Genomic DNA, 27,247 nt, shown 5'->3' on the forward strand with positions numbered 1-27,247 from the left:
ACATCCATGAAGAATTTGGCTTAAAAATTTGCAAGTGGGCTGTGTGTAAGTTCTCAGAATCAGTGCATACTAGTAGGAATTCAGACAATTAAGATTACCTTGCAGAGGCTTTCATAATATAGGGAGCTTTCTCTCCAAGGTCGTGTTCTTGCATTGATTGGTGCTATGTAATCTTTGAAAATATGTAACCCTACCACAGACAAAACAAGAAAGTAATTCCTGTTCCAGAGAAGTAAAAATCAGTGGCATAGCAGAGTTTCTAGGGCACTTGCTCAACTTAAGTCCTCGCTACTTTGTGTAGGCCTAGAAATCCCAGTGCCACTAGTTAATTAGTGGTGCAATCCTGAACTTTGCTCAGCCAGAGGCAAGCAAAGCTATTATTTAAGTGGAAATAAGTGAGCAGGATTAAAACAGAGAAAATTGGGCCTCAGGGGGATCAAGTGTATTCTTAGAATTCAATTGTTGTCACTTAATGTGTTTAATTATCTCTCGATTCACAGGGCATGCCATGTGCAATTAGCTGGAGTTACAAATAACTAATCCACAAATTTTTGAGTTAAAGCTGCCTTTTGATGTTAGACTAAAATATGTCTTCTATGAAGTATTACTCTAGAAACCAGGACACCATCTTTTTATTTTCCTGTCTTCTTTAGTTTTTGTTTCTCCTGCTTCCTTGTATCAGCTTAATTACCTTATGTGCTGTTTTCCCATTTCTAGCTGCCTGTTGTTACTGGTATCATTATATGGTATGGATTATTGTCTCCTCTGTGTGATTTTGTAGTTGATGTTGGTTAGTGATGTCATTGCTGAAGGCATGACCTAGGTGACTTCTCAAAGGTCTTATTGACCTCTCTTTCCTATGATTGCACATTAAACTTGTTCCTCAGTTAGCCGTACTCAGTGTCATGGAGCTGATTCATGTTTCAGGTGCAAATCTCATGCATGACTTACTAGACAGGAGCTGATTCTCTTGTGTTAGATATGATGTGAGTACTTTGATCCTGATCAGGAAACTCTTCAGAGGGACTCTGTGCTGAGAGATCAGCTGCTGCTTCAGTGCATTCATTGCTAGATTGGGATCTCAGTGAGGAACATCTTGTAGATTCAGGTCTATTTCTTCTGCTCCAGTGACTAGTGATAGTTAAACTGTAAAGGTATGATAAAATAAGGCGTTTTGATGTAACAGCCTGTGCATTAAAACTGCATACTCAAATTTGGCTACAAAATAGTAATTTGAACCTGACTACCCATATTAAGTATCAGATTTCATATTAAACTGAAGAGCCATGTTGTTTTGCATCTTATCTGGGGTTTCTTTAATGGATTCTATGCATGTAACATCAGTTTTTGCTCTGAACTACACACAGATTTGTTTGGTTGCTTAAAGACTACCTCTTGCTTTGAATGATAACAAACCAGATGACATCCTCTATTACCACTGAAGCTGAAAACATGATATGGAGGGAATAAAGGAACAAAACTCTGCAGTTGTGGAATCGTCAATGAAAAGTGCCAAAGACAAAACCTTTCTGTGATTCAAAGCCTTGTTAAAAAATTCTAGCAGCTCTTTCCAAGCTAAGCTGACAGGAAGCTATATTTGTAAGCCTGGGATATTTGTGAGAGCTGTGGTTGTGATGGCAACAAAGGGTTAAAGTTCAGTCTTTATTTTCAGATATCTCCACCTTTAAAGCAGCAAGTCATTAGTTTTTATGTTCCATGGTTGTTGGTTTTATATCTGAAATTAGGAGAGGAATAATTCCTAGCTGTCAGAGCCCTGAAACTGTTTGCACCATCAAAAAAGCTTAATTCAATTTTTGTGATGGCCATGTATGCAGTGTTATTGTTCTTCCCCATAGAAATGTGATCTGCTTTTAAGTACAGCTTCAGGATAGTCTTAACAGTCTTTTTATTGTCATTGTGGTTAGCTATCAGAAGTCTTGTATTTGAGTGAGGAGAAGGTAATCCAAAACCTTCCTTAATAACGGGAAATATTTGCCATCTCACCTCCAATACAAAAGAATTCATGTTTGCTGAAAAGCTGGGTCCTTCTAAAGGTCAAAACTGTGGAGCTGTTGCATCCTCTGCTTTCACAGCTCCTTTCAGTTTTGTCTGTTTAGAGTCAACCTCTTTTGCATTCCCACCAGATAGTGATTGGTTTGGGGTTTTGTGCTGTGGGTGGGCTTTTTCTTACTATGTGTGGGGTTTTTAATGGGATGCAGAAAAATGGTATGAAAGTAGGATTTTAAAGGTTTTGGACAGGAAAATGGAAGTCCTGTTTCTAAACTGATGAGACAGGGAATGTGACACTGAGTGTGGTATTACTAAGTTAGACTCAGCTAAAGTTGATTTTATTGCCAATTTTATATTTGTAATAGTATACTCAGTTACTGCTCAAGTTCAGGACTAAGGTTGTTCATTTATTAAAATTGTAATGAAACAGAAGAATATTTTGGAGCTGACATAATTCAAAGCTGAAGTAATTGATGGTGGTATTTTCTTTGTCTTCTGTTGTTAAAGTGCATGCAGTTCACAGAATATGCATGAGGAAAGGTAAGTATTTGTTGTATTTTAAGGAATTTGACCTTGGCTGGAAGGTTTACTCCAATCTCAGCATTTTCCAGGATTTTTATCCAGCAGTTCTGGCCTAGGTAATTATTGTCATTTGTGCAAATTCTCTATGCCATCACAAAATGACTGTCCTATCTTTGCTGGTGACATGGAAGAGCAGAAAAAAGCTAATGTGTCTTGATACTCTTCTTGTTAGTAGTTGCTGACTACCCAAAAAGTTTGGCTCCAGTGTATATCCAGAAATACTCTGCTCCTGGTAAGTTGGGCTGATGACTTTTCATTATATGAGCTGTCTCCAAATGTAGGTGACATTTTTCTGCTGAACTTCCCGGGTGGCTTTTAATTAAGTATTAGTCTGTACTTTATTCACATTTAAATACATGTGCTCTTAGAAAGCTACAATGGCAATGCCTCTTTCTTGCAGTAAAGAAATCTCATGTTCTTTCCTCAAGCTTAGCACATGATGAGACGGATAAAAGACTTTTCCTCTATCAGAGGGATTTCAAACCTTTTGTCTGTTTTTCCTGGAGAAAAGCTGTAGCATGGCATTTCAGGATCCCTTCAGGAGCATATAATTTCATAAATTTGAACACATCTCTGACTGAGTAGAATTAAAATATGACTTAAATAGCCCTTAAATACCTTAAGACCTTCAGGAGGAATTTTTGACTTGCACATCTGAGTAGATCAGCTGTGAGTAGAGCACTGACGTCTTTGAGAGAAGAGGGGCTTCTTTTGAATCAAAACTCCCAAAAAGCACGTCATCTTCCCACTATGGTGGGGTTTTTTCCCTTGAATCTGCTTTAAGTCTTTTCATGGTGCACATACTGATTAGGACTGGGATGGGTGTATGGTTTGTTGTTCTTTAAAAAAAGTTTTTCTTTCCAGGAGCCTAATACAGGTTTTCAGAATTGTTTGGAAACCAGATCATGTGCCAAATTATGACAGTGCTCATAAGATTTTTTTTTCTTGTAACTTTCCTTTCACATTTTCATACTTTGAATGTATGATTTTTATATGGTTCTTCTAAAAATTAATAGTAGCTTCCTTTTTTTTGAAAAACCTAAGCCAATCAGCAAACAAAACCAATGAACATAACCTGTCACCCCAAAAAACAAAGCACATGCATTTGTTTGGCATTATTTTTGGTAAAAGTAAAATTTACACTTTTGATTTAAGTTGTTCTATAAATTAGTGCTAATCTGTGGAAAGAATAGTCTGTACTGAGGAAAAAAATCACAGATCTGTGAAACATGGTTTTAAGATCTCAGTTTTCAAGAACTTTATGAAAATGCAGTCATGTTGATATGTTTATGGTGTTTTAAACATTAATCTTTGATAATCCACATTTCACTATCAGTAGATAGTCAGTATTGCTGTTGGGGAGCTGTGTTTGTTTTCATTTTATTCCATTTGCTAAATACAAACTTAAGAAAATAGAAATAATGTACTCTATTCAGAGATCGTCAGTCACTTCAGCTGCTAGACCTCATTTCACCATTATTCTCTTCCCCTGTAGCCTCTTTTTTCCCCTTCTTGTTTGCATAAAGCCTACAGTGAAGTGAAACTTGAGGCCCATTGACTGTGAGATTTCCAGAAATCTGTTTTGCAGCTGACCTTTTGTACTTTATTAAGAGTAAAGCTAAAATACAAAACTTAGAGAATTTTGCCCGTGTAACAGGTAATAAATATAATTAAAGCTTAATCCTTGAAGTATTTTAGAGAGACACAGGTATTTCAAGTTTCTAGAACTCATCAAATTTGTAAGAGAATTTGATACAGCTTTGGTTTCTAGAAACAAGCAAGCAAAACAAATCTATGAAATAGAGTATTTATCACAGTTGGATGATACTGTGAGTGTGTAATAATCATTCTGTACTTATTAGGCTTTATTCATACTTTTTAAAAGAGGTATTATAGATCTGAATGCAAAATAACACAACCCTCTTGTTTAGAGATCTAGTGGAGATAAAGCAACAAATGTAGTCTTATTTTTCCTGTAATATGAACATAATGTAATATTGAGTATGAGTCTTGTAAACTCACAAATTTAAATGTGAATAAATTATACCTTATCAACTTGAGTATTATACCTTATCAACTTCAGCATTCATAGCAGCTGGTGGACAGCCCTGTAAAATGGATACTTTGGAAGTTGTGACGTTGTCTTTTCTGGTGCCCTGTTTTTATTCTGAAAAAAACCATTCTTGGCCTATCTAAGTGGGAGGAAAGTTAACCGAGGCAGTTCTGAATTGTGGCTTTTGAGATTCTAATTTTGTAGTTAATGTGATGTTAGAAATGCACCCAGTTCAGCTGAACTCACGGTTGGGGTTGACTGTCATAGTGTTATCCCAACTTAAAACTGAATTTAGTTGCTACAAATTTTGAAAGCTCAGTGTATATATAAATAAGAGGGTTTTGCAACTTCTCATAAAGGTGATGAGTAGCTTCAATTTCCAGTTGTTGCTTTCATATTGTTGAGGTTTCTTTGATGCAAATATCACTCACTTCTGAGATATTTCACATGGGCCTTTTTTTTTTTTCTTCAACATACAAGTTTGTACCAACACTGTTGTCCTGTTTGGTCTGTTTTGTAAGTAGAAAAGTAGACTGTTACTATGGTGGTCCTATTAAGAACTAGACCATAAATAAATATGTAGTTTTTCAGTGTCCACAAATTCTAATTTCTTGACAAATATATGAAAAAAAATTAAATTTTCACAAAATCAACTTGATGAAGGCCATTATATCTGAATTCTAATGGAAGCCATCTATTGCAGAACCCCACTGTATCATACCATAAAAGGAGAGTTCTTTTGCTTTAAATTGAGGAGAAGTTAAACCAGAGAGATAGGGGTAGAATTTAAAAGCTTTTTAATTTATCATCTAAGACATGCTGTCAGCATTAAAATACTGCATTGGCAAGAGAGAAAGGTGAATGTTGTCCCCCTGCATGTGAAGCAGTGCAGCACTGTTCTATTCAGACTTTGATCTCCTCTGTAATAAAAGAGGAAGGAGGCCCTGTTGGGCGTGCATCTCTTGGCAGGACCAGCCTCTGACCTCCTGAAGACAGCTTTGCACAACTAGTGGGATCATTCAAAGCCTGTGGGGTCAGTCCCAGTGAGTGTCTGGCTAAGAGCTTATAGGATCAGACTTCACATGTAGTTGCTAAGCTGGTGAATTGTGGTTGTGTTCTAGATCTGTGAATCTAGAAGATATCTTGTCTGCTGTGCTCTGTGAGGTCATGCCTACCCTGCCAGGTTAGGTGGGAAGTGAAGAAACAGTTCAGAACACCTGCCTATCTTAAAAGGTGTGATGTTAAGAATGGGGTGAGTTTCTTTTTCTCTGGAGGAAGGTGAATACAACTGAATTGTTATGTTTGGTGCTTCCTGTTGACTTGATTGTTACCTTTTCTAAGTTAGTAGGTTTTGCAGTGTGACTGGAGTCCTGAAACACTATCCCTTGCTTTGGTGACAAACCACTGAATAAGTAGAGCTGTTTACAAATTGCACAATGTTTTTGCATCTACAAAATAAATCTTAGAACCCCCATCTTCCCTCTTGTGTCAGCCCTGTCCCTTCATGCCTCCTATTTTCCTTTCTCCCTTTTTTGGCACAACTTTTATTACTTAAGCTCACACAGGTGGTCCTGTCAGGCTATAAAAGTAGTTGCTTGACCAATATAAAGAGACTGCCTGAATAATGCTGGTTTTTACATTTAGGACTGATCTTGCTTAGAAACCCTTACACAGGATTTATGCAAGAGAGCAATAAATTATATGTAACTTGTAAAACATTCTGATATACACTTGGGATACAAGATCAGTCAGCAGCAAAAATTTTCCCATGAGTCGTATGTTTCTAAGGTATCTGGCAAATTGGTTCATCAGTCTTTCCTGTTTACCCCTTAATAATGGGAATAGTTTATTTTACATATTATTTTTTGGGGTAAAGTTTGTTGGACGGTCCTCAGAATCATGTGACCAGTGGCTGATGGAGTTCTGCTTCCAGCCCATTGCTTTTCCAGCTTGAAAGGAAAAATAAAAAGTGACTTGTGGAGATATGTTAAGCATGTTACTAATTAAAGCAACTGTTCAAAGTGAATGCATGGGACAAATTTATAATATGTGTATTCTGTGGCCCATGAGCTTAAAATCTGATATTTTGTATTTCTACTTTTTGGCGTCAGTGAATTATGTATTTTTTAAAATAGGCACATTCTGAAAACTGTTCTTCATATGTGCTAAAATATTGGGAAATTAAGAAACTGTGCTGATGGAATGGTCTTGCAGTGTGGAATAGGGTGGATGAATGAAAAATCAAAAATAGTAGTTGCAGACTCTGAAAACCATGAAACTGGCAACAGTAGCAGATCTTGCTACTTTGTTTCATGCACAGCTTCTTGTTTTGATGATTGTCCCATTAAGAGCCGCTGTTGCAGTTGCCTGACTCTGGTGGGCCTTGAGAGATAACAGATTAGTTTTTAAGCCAACACCCAACCAAAAATAAAAGTCAAACACTCCAAAGTGTGTGTGTTTCAATTGACCTGAAAAAAAAAAAAAAGCTATTTCTAGTTTGTTACTATGAATACAACTTGGGTTTTGGGCAAAAATGTTATAACAGAAGGACTGGATTTTTTTTTCCTTGAGGGTATGTGTTTATATACATGTTTATATATATATATATTTTAAAAGCAGATGAAATATGCATTTGAGCATATGTGTATGAAATATTTTTATGTTAAATGCTGTAATAGCAAAACTTGGTGTTTAGATTATGATTTTGAAGGAAAACCTTTGAACTTGTCTAGAATCAAGCTTGGTTTTTAGAAATAAATGTGGTGAAGTGAGAGGTTATGTACAAGGTGCCGCAAATTTTGGGATGCCCATATTTATGCATATGGTTGAATCTTTGGTTCTCTACGTATGTAAATGCAAAACTAGCAAGCCTTTTGCAATTAAATATTGTAAACCATTCCATTCCAGATTGGTTACAAAATACTAATCTCTATCCCTGTAAAAGCAGGAATTTACTGAAGGAACATGGGCAGATCTTTAGCTCTAGAAATCTGAGCAGTATCCATGTAATATTGTGCATGCTATTTAAATAATCCATGAATTAGTCACACATTTATCATCTTAACATTGTGCTATTCAAAACTTCACACTGGACAGCAAATATTGAATCCCATAAACACTTTCCCTAAAAGCTAATATATGAGAAGGCCTACTAAGGCTTTTTTTTTTTAAAGAAAAAAGGACACTAAACCCACAAAATCCAGCAGAATAGTGGAAGGTTTGTTAAGAATATCTTGAATTGGTTTGAAATTTTTATATGTCAGTATTAATCTCAGCTTTCACTAAAGTGCCATTGTGGCATTATGTACTCCATTACTTAGGATTTAGATCCCATACTGATATGATGTGGAAAACACAAAGATGGCTCTTTCCCAGGAAATAAAATGGTAGGTTTTTTTTTTCTTTGTCCTCTACTGTGCTTGGGTGAGATTGCTGCAGTCGCAAAGCAGCATTTCCAGCATTTACCTGGATGAATCCTGTAGCTCTGTGGCTGTGTCTGACCTGATACAAGTAGTCTCATGAGCTACAGGAAGCAAAAAAAGAGCTACAGGTCTTTGCCAGGTATTATATATAAAGCTGATTTTCTTGCCAATAGCTGTAGTGATCAGTTCTTCCACACTGTGTAGTGACTGCAGCTGCATTACCTGTGGGTTCTGTGAGGATGTCTCAGCTGCATGAAAATCATCCTAATGACCTCCAAATACCTGCTCCATTGTCAGATAATCATCCCAATGGACTTGTTAATTTTCAGGCTCTATTAGATACCCTGAGAAGTATCAGTCCCCTAATTAGTGTCTGTGACATAAAATCTGCAAAGTACTACAGGTATACTAATGGGTAATTACCTTTTTGAGCTGGAGCTTTTGTAGCCTGCTCTAGCTCCTCAGCAGCCCTTTCTGAAGACTTCCCATGACAAAGGCCAGAAGCAGTGTGTAGGACACCTGGCTTAGCCTTACTGTCTCAGTAACTTGCAGTGAACAAACAGCATCCTTGTCACCTTTGCAGAATAAAACGTGGCATGAGTATCTGTTGCAGACATCTTTTCATGAAAATCCTTTCATTAGGATTTTTTCCTGCTGAGAAGCTGAGATGCTTCAGCAACAAAATTTAAACAATGGTTATGTGCTGCTGTGGAATGCAACAAGTGCATCTGTGATTGGCCCATCTTGGATGTTTATAATTAATGGCCAACCACAGTCCAGTTAGCTTGGGCTTTCTGTCTAAGACACAAACCTTTGTTATTTATTCCTTTCTATTCTTAGCTTAGCTAGCCTTCTGAGATGAAACTTTTCTTTCTATTCTTTTTAGTATAGTTATAATGTAATATATATCATAAAATAATAAATCAAGCCTTCTGAACATGGAGTCAACATTCTCATCTCTTCCCTCACCTGAAAACCCCTGCGAACACCATCACAAGTATCCTGCTTTAAAGCTTCTCTTTTTTTGGCCATATTAGAGTTAAACCTGGTGACAGAGTTTCAGGTTTGTTGCAAGGACATAGTGGTAGTGCTTTGTTTTTCTTTACTATTTTTTGTAATGATTTTGCTTTCTCCTGAAATTAATAAATGTGATAATTTCAGTGTCACTCACTGTAACAGTGCATGTACTATATCTTCCTCTAATGGAAGATATATTGACTATTGAAGTTGAAATTGAATCTGACTATTGTATTGAAATTGAAGTTAATTCTTTTACTGGAAAATGTAGTAGCACATGAATATGTTGGCCTGAGAAACTCTGCTTCACTTGATGTGAAGCATTTTCTTTCCTACCTTACACCTATGGAAGACCCAGTTTTTTGATTAGTTGTGGGTTTTTTGTTTTTTTTTTTTTTTTTTGAAGCTACAAGTAACTTCAGACTAGTAGTTTAAAAACCAAATGAATAAATAAACAAATCAACCCCTGTCAGCTCTGTACAATGGTTGTGAACATAGAAAATACACCTTGGTGCCTGCTGAAGTCACTGGGAATCTTCTCCTTGGCCCCAGTGAACCAGTGATCCTCCTTACACTTCTTTGGACCTCAGAACATTGCTCTGACCAAGGAGTCCCTGCTTGTGTACGCCTCAGGAAACAGAGACAAAGAATATGTTTCTTGAAAACATTTTCCCCTTAAAAATCCTAAGGGGTCTTTTTTTGTTAAACAAGGCTGAAAGGATAAAGCTGGCATTTAATCTGTGCATGCATTGGGTAGCCTTAGATAGGTAGTGGTGCTCACTCCCTTGTTCAGTGCGTTGGAGGTGACTTCTTTGACCCCAGTGATCAGCTGTTTCCACAGCAGAGACCCACCACACATGTCTTAGTACCAGGCCCCCCGTGGGGATGCAGTGGTTGAGTGCTTTGAAGTAATGGATTTAATCTCTGCATAAATCTGGAGTTCTGTAGATAAACATTTCAGCTTAGCTCCAGCTCTGTGCTCTCCTCCTGCAAACAGAGGATCCTCTCACTCTGCTTCAGTGAGGTGTGTCCGTGGTGCTCCTCATTAGCCAGGTCACAGGTTCAGTGTTAAGCTGCAGAATAATGTGTTCTGTTTCTTCATAGCACTGTATTTTCATCCATCCTTGTTCCAGCTGCTCATTACTCTTTTCCAACAGCCAATAGCGCAGGATTTGGAGGATATCTTTGTCTCCACCCCTTCACCCCATAAATCACTTTTCTTGAGTAATATACTGGGCAGTGTTGGTGTACAGTAGCACAGTCACTTGGAGAATTTATGAGGTTGCTTACCAGAGGTTTGGTTCTGAATCCCAAAGTGCTTAAAATGATTTAGGCTGAATTCACAGAAATTTTTCTAGATAAAAATATGTTAGCAAGTGTTGCTGTGGTGTTTGAGTTTGGTCTCTATGACTTCCTGTATGGAAGGATATAGACAGATAAGGAATATGTGAGAAACTGATATGGAAAGGAATGTAAGAACTAATCAGGGAGCATGAGAAAAGACATTTCAGTTCCTTTACTGTGGAGGAATGGCAAAATGAAATAAATGGGAGATAAAGAAGCACAGATGCAGAAGATGATAAATACACCTTCTTGGGAAAGGCAAAATACTGGATTAACTGGGATGACTAGGATAAAATTGCAATTGATTGAAATAATTCGGTGTCATTCAACTTAACCTGTGATTACTGTAGGTCAAAACATTTACTCTGGAAAAAGCAGATATGTTGTTATACTGCAAAGCAGCCCATTTTCAGGGCTCATTTTGAGAAGATGAAATAGACTGCTGTGCTAAAAAGACATTTTAGACATTGCTTAATATTTCAATGTCTTCATATTACAAATACCATTAAGCGTACTTTTTCTCTTCTATTTAGACCTTTTTTCAGAAATGAAGTACCAATTAAGAACTATGACTGATTTGACATGTACATCAGTTACTTTATTAATATTATATTTTATATTTTTAAACAATGTTATTTACTCTGTGTTGTAGGACATACAGAGGTTTTCTGTATAACACAGATTTCTAAAACAGAATATAGTTTATAATTTCCTCCGAATGTCAAGTACAAACCATTTATTCTCAGTAGTAAGAAATTGTGGCTTTTTGGCACTGCAGCATGTATGTTAGTTTCCCTAATGCAGACCACCTGCTATTCTGATGTATCTGTATCTTTCCTAGATATACCTGGTGTGAGGGGGAAATGTGCTTGTGTAGTTTGCATTGTGTGACGTTGCAAATTTAAGCTTCCTTCCTTTAATGGCTGCTGTTTGAGGCACAGTTTTTTTTTTTTTAAACATTTGGATTAATCTGCATTGTTTTTGGACATCTCCAGGAAAATGGCATACTGGGAAATACACCTGAAGTAGCAGTGATATTTCTTGTGAGGTTAGCTGCTTTTCTCCAGTGCTCACATTATTTTAACAACTTTTTTTTTTCTTTTGGAAACCCTGTGAATGACCACACTGTGAGGGGATCGTGTGATTTGGCTTTTCTCTACTATGTTAATAATTATTTTTCTTTCTGTGGGTTAGCTCCACAGTTTAGAGATTACAAAAGTAACAACAGTAGGACAGTTCATAATGAAGTAGTACTTGACTGCAGTAGAAGTAAGAATGTGGAGACTTGAGCAAATTTCTGAGGTATTAAAGATTGTATCTTCCATGTCCCAATATTGGATTATGGCAAAATGTTACCTCAGAGTAAGCATCCATTCATGTATGTTTTTAGTTTTGAAAGGCTCTAATGTTCATCTAATGTAAATTAATCATCTAGTTTTCTAGGGCAAAAATTTTGCTGAAGCATTTATATGCAAAAGATGGATTTGGGAGATATTACATACATATATATATGCATATGTACACGCATATAAATATATATATTTGGAGGTATATTTATGTCTAAAATCTTCCTTAAGGAAAGTTATTTTTCCATAGGATGAATTTTCTTTCAAAGAAGTAATTCTTATTAAGAGTGTCATGTTATTGCTATGTGTTCATACAATATGTATAACAGGAAATTCTGTGTAGGCTTCTTATATGCAAGAAGCAATCACAGAATCATATAGGTTGGAAAAAAACCTCTAAGGGTAAGCCCACCCTTGACTGATCACCACCTTGTCAACTAGACCGTAGCACTAAGTGTCACATCCAGCTGTTTTAAATACAGTTTTAAAATTGTGAGCATTGGAGTAGTCCTCAACCCTAAAGCCATGCTGTGTGCATTTTTGCTTTATTTTGCAGTGGGTCTATAATGGAAGGATAAGTCAAACATCCTCACAAATTCACACTCTTTAAAAGTTTCAATTAGTTTTAGATAGTGGATTGGAAGAGAGAATGAAAATTGGGAAAAAGAGAAAAAAATATGTTTTTTCTTGTGTGTGTTGTGGATTCTTGAGTTTTAAATGTGAAGTGTTCACATAAACTCTCAGAGCCTCTACCTTAAATATGAGCTTTTTTGAAGCTTACCCATGATGAGTTTTAGGATGGATCCTTAACTCTCATTGTGGTATAGAAAAGCTGAAAAATTATTTTTAGTCAGACAGCTCCTCACCATATCTGTGACTGGATGTTCTGTGTCTCTCTGTTGAGTATTCTACCATTGTGAGTTTTAGTGGTTAAAAAGTAGCTTATTTTTATAGAAGTAAGGAATTTGATGCCTCAGCTTGTTCTTTTTAAGTTGCATGATCTTTTTGATAAATCAATCCAACTCTATCTTTAAAGGCACAAGATTTTTTTTTGTTTATTTTTGGTTTTTTGATCTCTGAAATTCCTTTAACAGACCAGAGGGAGATGAAAAGTATGAAGGAGGTGAATAGGCACATAATGAAATAGAGTAGATGTTTGCTGCTGAGTTTACTACAAGGAGTATCAAATTAGGAGGCAATTCAAATTCAGAAGTGCTGACTTCACTTAGGTCTGAGAAGGGCAAGGCTGAAGCACAGTGTTAAGATTGCATTATGAATTCTTGGTATTGTTATCAGAAAAAGAAGTGGAAAATGTGTTCTGCAAGCTGCAAAGACCACAAAAGCAATATTTACAGTAGAATCAAAAGTGAATAATTTCTCTGAATATTTTTTCATAGACAGATAAAGAAAAATGAGCGCCTGATAGCCAAGAACCAAGAAATAAATATAGATGAAAAGATCAGTTTGATAGCACTGGAGCACAGAAATGTAATCCAAGGAAGAACTAGTGGAAACAGTGGTGTCAGAGAGGACTGTGAAGCCATGTGGTAGCAAAGAAAGGCTTTTTCAACTTGCAGAGATGCTGGGCAGTTGTAACTTCCCTCGTCTAAAGTATGGGACTCCAGTGAGATTGGTTTGGAGCTAGATGCTGTTATGACTTGGATAAAGCTCAAAGGAAAGTTGCAGAGTTATTTATAGTGAATTATGAGCTGAATATGTGTATTTTAGCTAAGCAATACCTAAGGCAAATGTAATAAACCTTAGAACAATTGAAATTGCTTCAGTTCTGGGGAAAAAGGGAATTTATTTGGGTGGGTGTGAGAAGAAATGGTAGCTAGACAGACAGGAAGGGAAAAAAAAAGAGACATTATTATGAGGAATAAAATGCAGATTGAAAAAATACATGAAATTATGTGGTAGTTTTCCGAGTGAAGTGGAAAATCTATTTACTGGAGAAGTTTGCAACCACACATGCTTTTCTCCTGCTTTTTCTCCTTGTTTCCATTTTGCCTGAAAAGAAATAGGAGGGCAGCTGTTGTTCTGCCATCTGAACTTGCAGAGGGACAAGTTCAGTTGTCTTTATCTCAAAATATAATGACGTATTAATACTTGGCACTTCACCTTCTAAATCCACACCTATTTAAAAAGGCCTAGAGAGCTTGAGACCTCTTAAACAAATGCAGTTCATGCTGTCAGTGTACAGCATCTTGAAAAGTGACAAATTGTCCTGCAAGTTTGCTGAATGCACCTGGGAGGAGCTGAGGTTGTCAAGTGATGGGTTGAAGATGCAGGTTCCACTTCACTCACAAGACTGCCAAATAATTGCATGTACTTTTTCAAATTGCACAGCAGCAGCTCTGTGAAAGCTTTGAGCATCCCCAGGTTTGTTCCTATGGTGCGGCTTTCTCCTGCCATGTGTGCTGCTCAGAATTGCTCCTGAGGCAGCGAGAGGTACAACAGACAATTCTCTCTTCAGTTCTCCAGTGTAAGCTTTGGTTTAACCCCTTTGATCAACATCACAGGGTTTGACTGTTGAAAGTTCCTGGGGAGTTGCAGTAGGAGAAGGAGAACTAAGGGAGTTGCAAACAACTCCCTTAAGAAAAGCTTACACAGACATATGTTTAAAAGGGGAAAATTATCCATTTTCTCAGGGTTGCCTCTTATTCTTTGAAAGTTTAGGAAGTCCTGCTCCGATAAAATTCTTTTAAAATAATTTTTAAAAAAAGTAAGCTGATGGTGAAAATTGTGAATGCCATTTTTTTCAAGAGTGATTTAAAATGAAGATTGTAATGTGACTTAACAGAGAGAATTTATTCCCACTGTAAATTCCACGGCTTTATATCAGTTTTCCCTTTTTATCAACTGTTGCTTCTGGTGAAGCTGCTGATAACTATTTGAGGATCTAATAGCAGGATGGGGGTATGTCATCTGAGAGATTAGTGATTTATGTTATTCCCTTGAGATTGCCAGTAACAGTTGAAATTACCTAGCTTTCTACATTGGTGTAGCATTTTGAAATGCAGAGTGAGAGATGGTCTTCATGAGTGCAAACCCATACACAATCACTCTGAGTTCTTTGAGCAGCAACATTGCAGAATATGTTCTAAGGTGGATGTTTTAAGCATTTTCTTCCTAGAGTGAGGAAAATCTGAACTATATCACGTTTATTAAACACAGTTCAGAATGGTATTTCCATGTACAGTGTAAGCAGTACCGGAAGCTGAGCATCTGTTTAAGTATCACTTTTAGAGTCTAGTGAAAGATGCTGTAGAATGACCAAGTATTAAAAATAATATTTAAAAAAAGGAAAATCAGCAGCAACAAGCTGAATATCTGAAGAATCAACAGCTTTCCTAGTAGTAAAATCATGTCTGTTGAGGCCTTGGTCCCTAGGGCACTATGAAAGAATTGCTATTATTTTTTTGCTTTAAGCTCATGTCACTCAATGTTAAAAGCACAGTTAGCTAGAACATGCATATACTGTGCTGCTGCTTTTGGTATTCATCCCTGCTTCATGGTAAATCATCAAATTTTCACAAAAGTAATGTGAGATGTACCTGTTGTAGTGGTTGCTGCAATTTCACCAGTCACCAGCTGATATTACTGGGACCAGGAATGATCTGAGCAAGCTGGACATCGTCTTTTCTAGGGAAACTGGCAGCAAGGAGAATGTACTGATGTACATCCAACCTTTCTGCACATGGCACTGAACCAAATGTAAGGCGTATTTGAACTGCTTATTGAATGTAATTATGCTAAAATTACGCCGGTGTGTTCCTCTAGAGAAAGTGGCTACTGGCGATCCCATTTTCTAGCCTGTAAAATGATTTCAGCAACGTTTGAAATGTCAATAATGTATTTATCTTGTGAAAACTCAGCAGTAACTGAGCTGATTTGCACAAACACATTTTCAAAAGTCATAGGATAAATTACTGCATGTTTAAAATCTGACTAGTATTAGGCATTTTTCCCATACCAAAAAAAATTATAAATACATGCATTATTGCATGTAGAACATTATATACAGCTATTAAAAGCACGATCCTTTAAAAAAGAGTGAATTAAGTAATATAGTTACCCTAGAAAGCTCGGGTAAGTAGGTAAGAATTAGAATTTAATTACTGAAGTATAAGATGATTCTCTTAGTGTCTGCTAAGTAACCTGAAGCTTTCAGTAAAGGGATTTGTGTCAGTATCCTAATGAAGATTCCTTTCTAGGAAACTTCATTGCAACTACAATAGCAACCATCAATATATCAATATTTGGATTGTTTCTTCTTTTTTTTTTTTTCCTTTTCAGGCATAGTTGAGTTCCTGATAATTTGGAATATTGGAATATATTCTCTTGTGTTTATTATTTCAGCACCCAAATATGCAGAAGGAATAACAGTATTTTCCTCTTTTGAGCAATGCTGCCTTTAAATGCCTCTCCAGGAACATAAAACAGGAGTTTCTTGGATGCGATCATGTAACATTTCTAAGTAGCAAAACACATATGTTGGATTAATTTAGTTGTGTGCTTTTTAGTCTCATGAGCTGTTAACTGGTGGAGAAAATTTTGGCCTTTAAAGCTGTGTTTAGTTTATTGCTTATGCTCCATATTCAAGCAAAAACTTGGATTCAAATCAATCTACAAATTAATGGTTTTCTATTTTTGAAGCGTGAAGTTTTCTAAACAAGCTGGTTAATAATGAATGCCAAGATAATTGTGACTTGAACTAGGAGAGTTTGGTGACTATTTGACATAGTAGTCATCAAAAGTATCCCAAAGGTTTGCAATCCAAAAGAATTTTTAATACTTATACCAGATGTTCAGATTCTGATAATACTAATTATAATTATAAAGATGTTGCAGGGGGGAAATTTTGTGAAATAATTATTTAAAACATTTCTGTAAACCATACTGTTTAATATTCATGACATATATTATTGTGTTTTATACCAGCTTCAGGTAGGTTTATTCACTGCTGCTTTTCCTGGTTGTACATTGGATCTGCTTACTGGCTTGTTCTGAATCTCTTTGAGGCTTAAGAAGCTTCACAGGCTTGTTTGAAGATAGTCCTTTCAACAGCCTTTTGGAAATACATCCACAATCTCAAAAAGGAAGGGATTAGACATCATTAAGGGTTCAGTGGACCATTCAAATTTAATTTGAGCGATTTCAGGTTATCCTACCTTTTATCAGTAAAACGCTTAGATACACTAAGACTGACTTGTGAGAAATATGACTTCTAATTGCAAAGCAGGAGTTATTGAAGTCGATGTTAAAATGATACCTGCCTCCCTAAAACTTCAAAGAACAACCTTTGTCCTCCTCTCAGGCTTCAATAACTATAAATCAATCTGTCTTTCCAATATTTTTCTCACAACTTCTCACCGTGTTTAATTATAATGAAACTCAGTTCAGGAAATTTACCTTGCTTCTTATCTTTTCCATTTAGAAGTGTGTTATGGTTGTGTGCAGTTTGGGCAAAACCTGGGTAGATTAGTAGAATCTTAAAGAATATTTTGAAAAATAAAGGTAGGACTTTTGAATAAAAAAGTGTAAGGAAATTTTTTCCTCTCTTAACATATTTATGATTCTGATCCTTGACAACTTTTTTCTTTTAATATAAATTAATAATACACCTTTCTCTTGCAAAATTGCATCTTTTGAGAAGCATTTCTTAAAATGTTGATGAAATAATATTGATAAGCAATGTGACTGATAACAAAATGATTCTGGGCTATAAGCAGATCAAGAAGACCATGTGGAAACAAGCCGTTTAAAGGCAGTGAATTGAGGACTTTGTGATGGTACAAAATGGATAATCCAACTCTAAATCTTCTGGTGAGACTGTTTCTGTTCTTTGATTTTTTTCTGTAACAACCATGTTTCAAGTGCCCTGCCTGACTCAAGCAGTCAGTCTTTTTAAGCATATTTGTTTTTTGTTTAGACCTAAATGTTTTGCAGACATGTTCTTTATTTCTTATTTTGGAAAGCTCTGTGATATAAATTCATTTTTTTCTATTTATGTAATACGTTGTCTGATATGTGGTGAGTGATACAGTGGCAGTTAGGCCATGGTTCTTAACAGTTGTATATCACAAATTGTGCTGATAGGGCATAAGCTCAGTGTTTTAGCATATACCCACTAACAAATGTTTCTGAGAAATTCTGCCTTTTGGGTAGGTTGCAGATCTTCTAAAGTAAGATGCAGGGATTGCTACTAACTGCTTTTTTGGGTAAAATTTCTTTTTTTTTTTTTCTTAAGTTCCACTCATATTTTGCTGTATCTGAGGATAAAGAGAGTGGGGATGGAAGCACAATGCTTGCCATTCAATTTTTTCTGAATTATATGTGTGTAGGTGGTGGGTAGAACAAATCACACTTCTTGAGAATTCCTTCTGTGGGGATTATCTCACGAATTTACAGATAACTTGAGATGACAAGTAAAATTGCAGATGAGAGGTCTAGTGACTTGACTTTCTATGGCTTGTCTTAAAGCTGATGAGAACAGTTTTTCTGCAGAATGGTGCCTTGCAGACAGAGGAGACAGAGCTTTCTAAAATTGTGTTACTAACTTAGCTGGAGGATGTGAAAGTTGTGGGTTCTGGTTAAAGGCAGTGGACATGACTGGAATGCCCTTGAGACCAGAATTATGATCCCCAGCTCTGGCCTTCCTTGTTAAATTTAGACAGCAGCTTAGTTTTGTCCTCTAATTAGAAGTATCTGAGATGGACAAGCTTGCTGCTCGAAGAGAGTGTGGTAATGTGGTCATTGCTGCATGGGACAGAAGGACTTCAGTAGTTTAGGCTAAGAATGGCTCTTTGTGGTCAGTGTGCACAGGCCTGAAACATTTGAAAATGACATGGCAATCCTCGCTAGATGTAAGGAAGATATTTATGTTAAATAGCATCTGATGCATGTAAACCAAATCTGAACTTGGTGCTTCTTATAACTGTTTAAATTAGAAAGTGAAATAATAGATTAACATCCAAAATAACATTTTGCTCTGCTTTCTTCTGGTGACTTCTTGGCGATGTGGAGATAATGTCCTTTGAGGCAAAATCTCCTTTTAAGGAGAAAATTAAAACTGAGAAAGCACAATGCGCCATGCATGTTGGCAGAGTTAAGTGTAGCTGGATGGCAGAAAAGTTTTGGGGGTCTTTGTTTTGTTTTAAAGTGATGTGAATCTATGGTGCACTTCAGTAAACTTACAAGGGCTTTTTTTCTGTCCTGTACAGGTTTATCCAGGAGTCTCAGGACCAGGATTTTTTTCTGCACGGGCTAGATTGCCCTTGTGAGAAGCTGATACAGGGCTCTATGTGCTTAGCTACAGAGCAGACCTGGTCTGTCCTTTATAAAAGGAGCACCTGTATTCCTGAGAATACTTTGAACCCAGGCTCAAATATTGTTTGCACAGGAGACCACTGCCCCTATTAGTCAAATACTTGTTGAAAGAGAAGAGTTAAGATTGTTTGTTGTCCCTCTTCCCCCATTTAGAGGAGAAATGAAGTACTCTTATCTTCAAAGCTTGAAATAGATTTGAGGCAAACTCTCTGAAGGGCTGTATTTCCATCTGCACTCTTCTTCAACACCTGCATTCCTCACACTGCTGTCAATGCTTGGTGCTGCAGTAATAAAACTGCAGAGGTTGCAAGCTTGTGGGATTTTTTAATAGGTTTTGAATAAAATAATTTATTTTAAACAACTCTTGCTTAAAAATGCTATAAATATTGATTTGGGGACATCTGCCTAAAATTAATAGGCTATAAATAAAGTGGTTCTTTAAAAAGATGTTTCTTAGCCTACAATTTCTCTAGTTTGTTTTCAGGCCCTTTTCATATATGGCAGCTAAATGTCAGTGAAGAAAGCCAGTCATGTGAATTGCATTTTATTTGTAAATTGTATCTCAATATCTTGTCAGCACTGAATGTGATTTTGTGGTTTAATAATGTGTTTTTTCACCATAGGCAGCAAAAAATATGTACTTAGTTATCTTCATCAAGCTGGAAAGGAAAAGCCACAATATCTGGCCTGCCTGGGTAAAAACAGGACCAAGCAGTTATTTCTTTACTTTTCCTGATCTCCTTTCTCACTCAAAAAACCTAGTTCCTTGACCTTCTAAAAATTGTATTCTATATAAAATTTAGCAATAGTTGGATACCTTCTTTGGCATGTGAGACAGCCTTAAATGCAAGGTACCTTATTTCTTCCTGCAAGGGGCAAGTCTGGAAGAAGTGGTTCCAACTCTCATATTTTGCCATGGTTTCCTAATATTAGGAGTATTCATCAAAGTATGAGACATGAGCTCTCCTCAGCTATTAAAGCATGCAATGCTCATGTTAGAAAGCTTATATTGAGAGATATTTCTTTCAAAATACTCTTTTGGAGTGTTGAAGAGTATCTGGTTATACGTATCAGGCTAAGCTGCAGAGGATCACAAATTCTTTGTTTTATTATTGATAGCAACATAGTATTTTTTTGTGTTTTAAATATTTAAATTACTTTATTGCATTTATTGTTCATTTCCCACCTGGAGCAGTGCATCCAGCTCTGGAGTCCTCAGCACAGGAAGGAAATGGATCTGTCAGGGAGTCCAAAGGATCACCAAGATGATCAGAGGACTGGGGCACCTCTCCTCTGTGGAGACAGAGAGAGCTGGAGCTGTTCAGCCTGGAGAAGAGGAGGCTCCAGGGTGACCTGGTTGCAGCCTTTCCGTGCCTGAAGGGAGCCTACAAGAAAGCTGGAGAGGGACTTTTCACAAGGGTGTGTGGCGACAGGGCAGGGGGGAATGGCTTTAAACTGAGAGTAGGTTTAGATTAGTTATAAGGAAGAAATTCTTGGCCGTGAATGTTGAGGCACTGAAACAGGTTCCTCAGAGTAGCTGTGGCTGCCCCATCCCTGTCAGCGTTCAAGGCCAGGCTGGATGGGGCTCTGAGCCACCTGGTCTGGTTGAAGGTGTCTCTGCCCATGGCAGAGGGGTTGGAACTGGGTGATTTTGGAGGTCCTTTCTAACTCGAACTTATCCATGATTCTATAGTTGTTTTTTAAAAAAAAATGCGCAGGTTGGGCAAACAAGATATTTTTGCAATTCTCAACTGGACTGATGTTTGTGGAGGAGCTGCAACATGGTTAAATCACTTTGTCTTATAGTGATGCAGTTTAGAAGACATTGTTTATTAACCCAGTAATTTTTATTTTTCTGAATCTTCCCATGTTATTGTGCCAAATTTTACTGAATAAGGACAAGATACTCTTTAAATACAATTTGATCTAAAGTAATTAACAGTGTAAAAATTAATGCCATTCTTATCCATTAAGATAAGAATGGCATTGATAAGTTGTAAATTAGTTTGTCACACAGGATAATTTTTTTTTATTATGGAAATATGAACTATTGGAAGAAATCAAAAGAAAAAATCTACAAATACATTCATGACTTGCTTTAAAAAAAAAAAAAAAACAAACCATGAGCATAGGCGTGTTCAGAGGCCTGTATATGCCCTGAGAAGTGGCTAAAGGTAAAAGGATCAGTAAATATCAAAGAGAATAAACATAAACTATGTATGAATTCTTTCTCAGCCTGTAGCTCATGAATCAGAGGCAGTTTCTGTGCATAGTAAACTTCTATTATGTTAACATGTCCAGCCTTCAGTCTACTTCACTCTGTGTATATTTTCAGCACCCACAGGACTCTGTGGTAAAGATGTTTACAGGTCATCCATGCATTTTTGTAAAGAATTCCATTCTTTGGTTTTTTGAACCTACTATACCTGCAGCTGCTCAGAGATTGGATCTCTGCTCACTCACCTTATACTGTGAACCTTGTGCTGTGACAGAACCCTGTCCATTTTACATGCCAGTCTTATCCTAAGGAAATGGAAATACTTGAAGGACACAAACCTTGCCATGCTCTTAGCTGCCAATTTGGTGTTCCTGTGGTGTTTGCCTCGCCCTGCTCTGCAAATTTTGTGTTCTCACTTACGAGTGACTGACCTACTGTGGCCCTCAAGAGTCAAAAAAACCCCATTCTTTGCATTTGTGTTGTTGTTTTGCCCTTTTTTTCTGTATAATTTTTTTTTCCTCCAGTCTTATTTGTCAATCTGGTTGCACGTGAAGTATAAATGAATGCTTTGTGTGCCTCATTGGGAAGAAACGTGAAGCTACTGAAAATATATATTAATGTAACAAATCTGACTTGTGGAATAGCAAATAATGATTCTGTAAAGGGTGAGTGTGGGAGTGAATGTCCTTGAAACTTCATCTTTGCCTTGAGTGAGAATGGCTGAAGCACTGTAGCAGTGATTTTGCAAATTTCTTTGTTTGCCATACATATGCATTAAAAGTGGAGAATGTTAATTTTTTTGTAGACTACTAAATGGATGTGTTGGCAGGTTCATTTATTCAGTCATTCATAGCATAAAATTTTGTGGAAATGGTTTTGGGTTTTTTTGCTGTTCTGATGCCAGGAGTTTTGGAGAAGTATCCTCAAAGGAAGAATCATTAACCTCCTTTGACCATGCCACTGAAGGCCAGCTTGAAGAACTCTATAGTTTGTAGTGCTGCAAAGTGGGCATTTCCATCACTTTTCTCAGGCCTTTAACTAATAGAGTATGAATGCACTGAATGTCTGTGGGACAGCAGATGCCTTCCTGCTACAATCCTTTAAAGTTACCTCACTTTTCCTTTTTTATGACCATTTTAATTTCAAGGAAGCAGAAATTTAACAAAAGCTTATTGAACAGAATTAAAGCCTTCATGTGTTTAATGAAGCATAATTTACTATTGCTCCCTCCCCAGGCCAGCTTGTTTTGTCTGCTCTTTGGAGTGCTACCCTGTAAAGAAATCTAATACTTTGCAGTTGCTTGTTATTCACTTCATTTAAACTTGTCTATAAATTACTTTGGCTCTATTACAAAGCTTTCAGAAGATAATCAGAAGAAAACCAGGAGTCAGGAAGAAATAATAGCAGTTTGTTTTTATTCTATAAATCTGCTTTACTGCCAGCTAGCTGGGCATAGTGTAGGAAAAAGAGATGAGTCCAAGGAATAATAGAATTTCTTGTTGGGATTGCACAGGATTTAATTTAATGTGGCAAATCTCAAGGACTTCCCAAGACACCATCAACATAAAATCCTCAGAATTAGCAAAGAGAATCTTTGTTATTCAGTATTATTATAGCCATTTTCATCTTTCTCCTGCCCAGTTCTGTGTATTTTCAGTGACTTTGATAAGTCTCGTGATCACTCATTTTTTGATCTTTCCTAACCTTGCCTAGAGAGTCATAAAGTTTGTGGCAGCGTACAATTACTTTACAATTTATCATGCTGTGACAATTTATGACAGTAAATATTTGTGGTGGTAGGTGTAAAATTAGATACCGTATCAGTGATTGGAGGGAATAAGATAAATGGAATGAGACAGAGAAGGTAAGTTCAAGACACTGATTGAACAGTTGAGTTTTGTAGATTTTTCACTTAGAATCTACTAAATTGCACAGACACTTTGGTCATTGCTGGAGGCCATATGAAATATGCTGTTATCTGCCCTGTAATGTCACTTTCCAAATTTTCAACAAAAATTGGAGCATAGAATGATGACAGCTTATGCAAATTAAGATTCCCCTTGTGTCATTTCAGCTCAAGAAGTGGCATGCCTAATGAGGAAAGAGAAATGGAGCTATTCTGTCTCCTCTTATATGCTTTTGGATGCAGAGAAATGATCTATTTTTGTACTCAGGCCCAGTTAAATGCAAAAGCCATGTATTGAGTGAGTACAAAAACACAATAGCTTAAAAGTAAACAAAAAGATCATTAGATCACATTACATGTTAAAATTAAAATCAGTCACATATTTGTTCTTTTGGGTGGAGTTGGACCAGTGGTAGGTAAGGCCAAGTGAGGGATATTTATCTCTTCTGAAGTCTGACTGTATCCCCATTTAGACAACCAGTATTTAGGGAATGTTTTAGTATTTTTGTGTAGGTACAGGTTTTTTGACTGGTAATTGGTGGAACCAATTTTTTTCATTTGTTCCTTTGTTTCACTGAAACATTTCTAAAGCACATTGATTTATTAATTCCATACAATGTGGATCTTTTCCTCTTCGTCCTTGCTGTAAATGTTTCATGAATGCGCCATTTTAATTTTTAAGCAACATGTTGTAGGACATTGCTGGTGCAAGGAACACTTTCTTGCAACTTGCAGTACATCTATAGTTTTCAGAGAAAGGGTTGTATATTTTTTGCACAATTCCAGGTAACTTTGACATTGATGAATGTGTTGATTGACAGAACTGGTCATAATTCTGAATCACAGAATATTAATTAATTCTTAAAAAATAATTATTAGTTAATTAAAAATTCTGTGAGGTTTAATCATGAGGCTTCTGTTCACTTTTATATTTAATGTGCATAGCAAAGCCTGTGTGTGAAATTCCAGGAATATATTCTAGAGATTTTAAGGGAGAAATTCCATGGGAAACATTTCCTTACTCTTTTTTTACTTCTCTGTGCTTAACTTTTTTGCTACCTGGTTCAGTTTCTAAAGCAGATTTGACAGCTGTTGCTTTTTCAATAATAATTGTTTTGTCTGTTTCCTTAATATTTCAGGTGCGTGTTGCTGCATGAAATATTATCTTAAATGGGAAGAACTGTGTTGTACTTGCAGTTTTAGAAGTTTTCTTTCTATTACATCTCTTTCTACCTTTTTCAATATTTGATCCTATTGTAAATCCTGTTTGTGCTAAATTAAAGACACCAATAATTAACCAAAATGCTATTAATGCAGGAAAAGTCATTCCACTGTCTTTAACATAACATAAGCAGTGCCTACTTTTCTTATTAAGTGGACAAGTATAGTTGCTTATATATATATATTAATATGTATATATAAACATAAATATAAATATAAATGGAAGTGTAAATATTTATATATATATTTAGCAAAAGAACCTTCCTATTATTAATTTAGTTCCAGAACATGAAAAAATTTATCACTATGTAATGTTCTAAAATAGAGAGGGAAAAAGAATTTGATTTGAATTTTTGAAAGAAAGTGGCCCTAAATTTTTGTTTACTTTTTTTTTTAATTATTGCTTTTGCCCAGATGAAGTTGTGGATTTTTTTTTCCAAAACTAGACATGAGGTTTTATGATAACTACAGTTCTATTAAAGATTTAAAATTTCTCTCATGAACACATAATGATTCTCGCAGATTTCTTTCAGTATGGGCACAAATTGTGAGATTTTTGTAATTTTTTTTTAATGTACGTAATGTTGTTGCATACATCAGAAAAGTATTTGTGTTCTCTTCTCTTCAATCTGCCTGTAGAGTGGGAAGTTGGAACCTTTGTTCCTGGAAAGAAATTGCATTTGATAGTTGCTAGTGTATGCATTAATACATAGGCATGTGTTTTCTGTTAATATGCAGCAACTACATCTTAATATTGCTGATAAAGATGGAGTAATTGGTACCCATGGAACATGGTCTTTTTGGTACCTTGGCTTTTGGGATTCACCACTTGAATTTGCTGTCAGGTTTAGAATCACCTGTTAAAAATATGTTTTCTTTTTGTAGTGAAGTTATCTTGCTGTTTTAGGATAGTGTAAAACTTATCAAGCAGTTCTGCTTTTTGTTGTATTATTGTTGTATTATGTTGTGTAAAGCAATTATATCATTTGAAGTTGAAACCATTTTAAAGTTCTCAGGAAAAATGTCAGGCTCTATAAGCTCTGTTAATCTTTAACATAGTTCAAGATTATGTTAAACATATCTTCCTTGGTAGTTCTGCACACATACAAAAATAAGATTTCTGAGGGTTCTTTTTGTGTTCTGGGTTACCCTCAGTGTTCCAGGTAGTTAAAGGAGTACATGAGAAATACCTGGTGTGACTTAAAGTTCACTTGACCATCAACTACCACAGTCTTTGTTTCTGTGCCTGGAGCACTGAGTTTGTCAGGAGCCAGCCTGTGTCTGCATGCAGGTAAGATGTGCTGCAGAATGTGGATCAAGAACAGATTTCAGGTGTGTTCATGCTTGAGGTTCTTTGTTTGGAGTATTTGGTGTTTAAAGAAATCACTGTGTAATAGATTTAACAAGTTCATCTGTAGTCTTTGGTCTTGCAATTTGACTATGTTCCAGCTTTACTGAAGCATAATTAAGCTATTCCATGCCAGTTATTCTGAAGTTTTAGCTGGGGAACTCTGCAGGTCACCTTGTCCAGCCTCCTTCTTGCAGCAAGAAGTTAGATGGGGTAGCTCAGGGCATTATGCAGCTGAATTTTCCAAGTCTCTAAGGATGAAGATTCACAGCCTTCATGGCTACCTGTTCCCATGCTGGACAGCTTTCTGAGAGTCCTTATTGATCCCATGTTCTGCCAGACCTTGTCTTCCTGCAGCTGGCCACCACTGGCTTTTGTCCTGTTACTTGTGTCCCAAGTTACACCTCCATGACCCTTGTTTAGGTTGTGGATGACTGCTATGAGATATGTCCTTTCCTTTCTTTTCTCCAAGCTTAACAAACCCAGGTCCTTCAATCTTTCCTCCTGCATCCCTTGCTGCAAACACAGGAGCACTTTGAGCAGTCCCACCCTCAGGTGCAGCCAGGTGGGTGTTTAGCCCTTGTTGCTGGAAGGATCCTCACTTGTTCACTTTTGCTGCCCACCACGATGCCCAGGACCTTCCTCACAGAGTCACCACCTTATCAGTGGCTGCCCCTGCCTGCCCTGGTCTACTTAGAAAAATTCACCAATAGACCAGCAATGGTGGTTTGAGCACTGTTTCTTGAGGGACCACGTGGTTGTCTTTAAATTAAAAAACAAAAAAGAAAAAAACCCAAACAAGTAACAAAATATCCCTCTCAAACCCCCCCAAATACCTGCCCTTAATTTTCTGGATTTTGCTAGTTATTAGTCTTTAGGGAAATCACTTCAGACCTAAGGCACTCTTATAAATGTCATCTAAAAATAATAAAAAATAAAGGTTTCTACATAAATTCTATCAAAACAAAAATTTCCATTGAATCCACTTTATTCATTTATGTGCCTGCTTTTTGTGAAGATCTAAATTTACTTGCATGATTTCACTGACCTTTGTGGTACTAACTGCAGTCTTTAACATTGAGCACATGAATAAGTGTTTTCAAAATTGAGGTTGTAAATAATAAGCTGTTTTACAGGGAGAAATAGGTCTCATTGATGTGGTTTTTTTGTTTGTTTGTTTTGAAAGATTTTGTAAATTTACAGTTCACATAAATACCTTATTAAGGTCACCATTAACATACCAAGGCATTGCAACAGTGTTTTCTTATTTCAGAATGATCAAAATTAAAAGCACAGAATAATCTTCAAAGAACAAAAACTTGAACTACTTTTTGCTTATGCTGACTTCAGAAAAATAAGACCTGCAAATGATGATCCCTTACTAAATACCAGACTTCCCCAGCTGCTGCATGCCTTCAATATTCATTTATTTCAGTATCTTTCTTTGT

Source organism: Geospiza fortis, unplaced genomic scaffold (assembly GCF_000277835.1).
Source record: "Geospiza fortis unplaced genomic scaffold, GeoFor_1.0 scaffold40, whole genome shotgun sequence".
NCBI classification, from domain to species: Eukaryota; Metazoa; Chordata; class Aves; order Passeriformes; family Thraupidae; genus Geospiza; species Geospiza fortis.